The sequence below is a fragment of the Marmota marmota genome, unplaced genomic scaffold (assembly GCF_001458135.2).
Source record: "Marmota marmota marmota unplaced genomic scaffold, marMar, whole genome shotgun sequence".
Lineage (NCBI taxonomy): Eukaryota > Metazoa > Chordata > Mammalia > Rodentia > Sciuridae > Marmota > Marmota marmota.
The window spans coordinates 949969-953809 of NW_025999962.1; positions in this window are offsets into that span (position 1 = coordinate 949969).

The window sequence follows — 3841 nt, forward strand, 5'->3', positions numbered from 1 at the left end:
CGCAGCAGACTCTGCGGTGGAGTCCGGCATGCAGAGTGGTGTGCAGTGCCAGGACCTGTGTGGGTGGGAGGAGGGAAAGGGACCAGGATGAAGGGAGGGGAGAGCAGATGAGGCCCGGGAGGGAGGCTGAGGGAGACTTGTGGGCTGCACTCCTGGGAGCTGGCCACAGCCCTCCTGGATGGACGTGTCCAGGGTCTAGCCTGCATGCTTGCTGCCCGGCCACAGGGTCTTGCGTTGTGTCTGTAGGGGAGGGGCAGTGACCCGGGCAGGGCCACTCGGCCTTGTGCTGGGAAGTGAAGACAATCTACCTGGAAACGCCCTGCAGGTGCCCTCAGGGCCCTCCTTCTCACTTGCAGGGGACCCACGTTGAGCACCCCCTCAAGACCACCTAAGGTGGTGCAGGTTCTCCCTTAGAGCACAATCTTGGGTGGCCAGATGGATGTGTTTATTGGGTGGACAGAAGGTCAGTGGGGCACACAGGGGCTGGTGCTGAGAGATTCCAGTTTCCAAAGACCAGCCCCAAGAGCCAAGAGTACCTGGGACCTGGCTGAGGTACTGACCACAGCCTCTCAATTAGCATGTGGCAGGCCATGGGGCCTCCCCTTGGCTCTGTGGGAAGAAGATGATCAAGCACAACCATGGCAGGAAAGGGCAATGGTGACATTCCCATGAGGATCCCAGCAGGAAGAACAGTTGCCAGTGTTGCAGACTGTCCAAGCAGGGCAGCAGAGTGGAACACTTCAAAGTCCTCTCAGTTGGGTTCTCACAGCAGTGAGGTTGGGGGCACAGGGTGCCTTGGCCACTGCACATTCCAAAGAGAGAGACTGAAGCGGGGATCCCAACACCCATGACTGCCAAGCGTCCGTGGGAGGACGTTGCTCGGGCTCGGCAAGGTGAGCATGGGGTTTCTGGCCCAGCAAGAGGAGCGTGGACAGATTCTGAGTCTTGGCACCATCTGGGGCTCTAGGCTTGGCAGCGTGGGTCAGCTTGGCGGGAACAGCCTGTGCCTTCTGCAGCCTCTGCCAGGAACCCCCTTGTGATTGAGGCGCTGGGGGTGGGGATCCCAGAGGGTTCCTCTGAGGTGTCGTCCACTGTCACTTCCCCGTGCTCTGTACCCAGCCCCCACCGTGGCTCCTGCTGGCTGGGCCACCTTGTCTGCCTGCTGCCCCCAGAGCACCTGCTCCCTGCTGAGACACCTCTCCAGGGGAAGCAGACAGCAGGCTGCAGCACAGGGAGGCCCCGGACGGAGGCAGGAAGAGGAGTGGGAGGGAGGGAGGCCGGAGGCCCATGGAGCCAGCAGCCTCGCAGGTCTGGGGGAGAAGTTGGAGGTGGCCTCCTGGGCCATGGCCAGGAAGGGCGGAGGACCGAGCTCGGGGGACGGCTCTGCAGGGCCTGGCCCTTCCCTCACAGCAGCCCCTTTGGCCACAGGTTCCTGTGGGAGGCCCGGTGAGCCCTGGTGCTGGCTGCTGTCCCTCCGCCCACCTGGGATGACCTTCTCACAGGTCCTGGTGTCCTGGGCAGGACCCCGCGGCCTCGCCACCCTGCTCCAGGCCCTGCGGCTTCTCCTGACCAGCCCGGCCACCCCTGCGGTTTGTGATCCTGCCTGAGCCCAGGAGCCCAGAGCCACCGAGGGACTGGAGCTGCCTCTTGGCCATGTGAGGAGCCGGGTAGCGCACCAGCCTGCAGGACACCGCGACGGGCGGCGGCTGCTCCTCGGGAGCTTTGGGACGGTCTTGAGTGGCGAGGGAGCAGGTCCTGCCGGGGCATTGTGGTGAGCAGTGGCAGGTGGCAGCAGAGGCAGTGGGGACCTGAGAGGAGCCCGGCCCTCAGCACTTGGGGTTGCACAGCCCTGTGGCCCCAGGGAGGTCACAGGAACTCACTGAGCCTCTAAGCGAATAATGTCCCAGGCTCCTAGGTCACAGTGAGTCATGGGGTCAAGCCATGGGCACAAGCGTGGCCAGCCACAGTGGCCTTCATAATGTGGGGCTCCCTCCAGGCGTCCACACCAGCCCTCGTGCTGGGAGCATGGCGCTCCGTCCCCTTGTGGCGCTCCTTGGTGGCCCCCACGTGGTGGGGAACAAGCCACCCCTGGCCACGCCACCTGCCTTAGAAGACCCCATGTTTTCACTCAACAGAACGGCTCCACCAGGTGGGGAAGCAACTCCTGGGGCCCCTCTTCCCTCCCTGGCTGCACGGGGGCCCATGGTGACTGGTGACCAGAGAGCGCTGGCCTCGTGGGCCCTGCTCTGGGAGGGCCCAGTGGAGGGGGACCTGCAGGCTGATTGCACTGAAGTGCAGTCCCCTGGCCCTGGTCACCACAGGGCTGCAGGCCTGGTTCCCAGTGGCCGCCTGGGCCTGTCTGCCTTTCCGCCGTGCGGCCCTGCACACTGCCTCTGAAGGCGGGAGAGGTGTCCGTGGCTGTTGGTGGAATTACGCGTTTCCTGGTGTGGCCAGGGAAGCCAGGGGAAGTGCTCCGGGGCTCACTGGGGACAGGTGGCTTCCTAGGAGCAGGTGGCCAGCGCAGGGCCTGAAGATGGGGCCCGGGGCAGGGATGGCACAGCTGAGCTGGCCTGTCTGTGCCGCTGGCCCTGTGACTGGGAGGGGCTGAAGGCAGAGGCAGGCCCCTAGGTGGGCTCTGGGTGGCACACGCAGCAGAGGAGGTCCCAGTGAGTGCCATTGTCCCGGGTCGCCACAGGCACACAGCAGGGGACAGAGCCTGTGCCCAGTGGCCAAGAGGAGGTTTCTACGGAGGTTACAAAGGCGTCGCGACCCCTGCCCAAGCGCCTCCGTTCCTTCCTGTGTTCACGGATCACCTGCAGGTCTTTGCGGGGGGCCCACACTCCCAGCCCCTATTCTGGGCATCCTCCTTTGGTTCCTGTTCTAGAACATTCTGATCCTCAGCCCCTCCTGTTCAACCCACCCACCACCCGCACTCCCTCCACTATCTCCACGGCAACCCTGCTCCAGAGTCAGCCGGGGCTGCGTCTGAGCGGGAGGAGCCTCCAGAGGCCCAGCAGCGGGGTCAGCCGGGGCTCCTGCTCCAGGCTGCCTTCTCTGGGAGCCCCTGGCACCAGGGGGATCACATTCACCCCATGGGCAGGAGGAGGGGCGAGGACACCGGCACCACGGTACACTGCGGCCCAGGCCAGGTGAGCCAGGGACAGCTCGGCCACGTCCCCTCAGCTCAGGCTGCCCTGGGTCAGGCTGTCCTCGCACAATGACAAGAACACGCAAGAGGGGAGCCAAGGTCCCGCGCCCTATCCTGGGGGCCAGGCTCTGTCCCTGGGCTGCAGCCGGTCCCCCACCTCCTCCTGGCTGCTCGGGGTCAGAGGAGCTGCAGGTCCTGTGGGAGGGACCAGGTTGGCCAGGGTCAGAAAGGGCAGGGGGACAGGCTGGCACCTGCAGCCCTCCCAGCCCACTTCCTCGTGGGCACCTCTGAGGGGCAACCCCCACACGCCCATTCCCAGGGGGTTCTTCTGTGGCACCCTGGATGGAGACCAGCCTGAACAGCCCCCGCAGGGCTCGGCCCCCGCAGCCTCAGGGGCCTCTCCAGGGCCTCAGCCCTGATGGCAGCTCGGATACTGCTGCTCTTGCCCGGAGCTGGAGCCAGGGCTGGAGAGACAGGCCTGGACTCTCCTGTCTCCCACCCCCTCTCCCTTCCTGTCCTCCCTCCTCCTCCTCCTCCTCCCCCAGCTCTCTCTGTCCCTCCTCACTCCCTCCCCCTCCTCCCTCCTCCCTCCCTGCTCCCTCTCCCTGTCCCTCACCACCTCCCAGGCGCAGCCACACCATCCTCACCCTCCCATACTTGCAGCAGTAGCAGGAAACAGCCCATGGCTGAGCT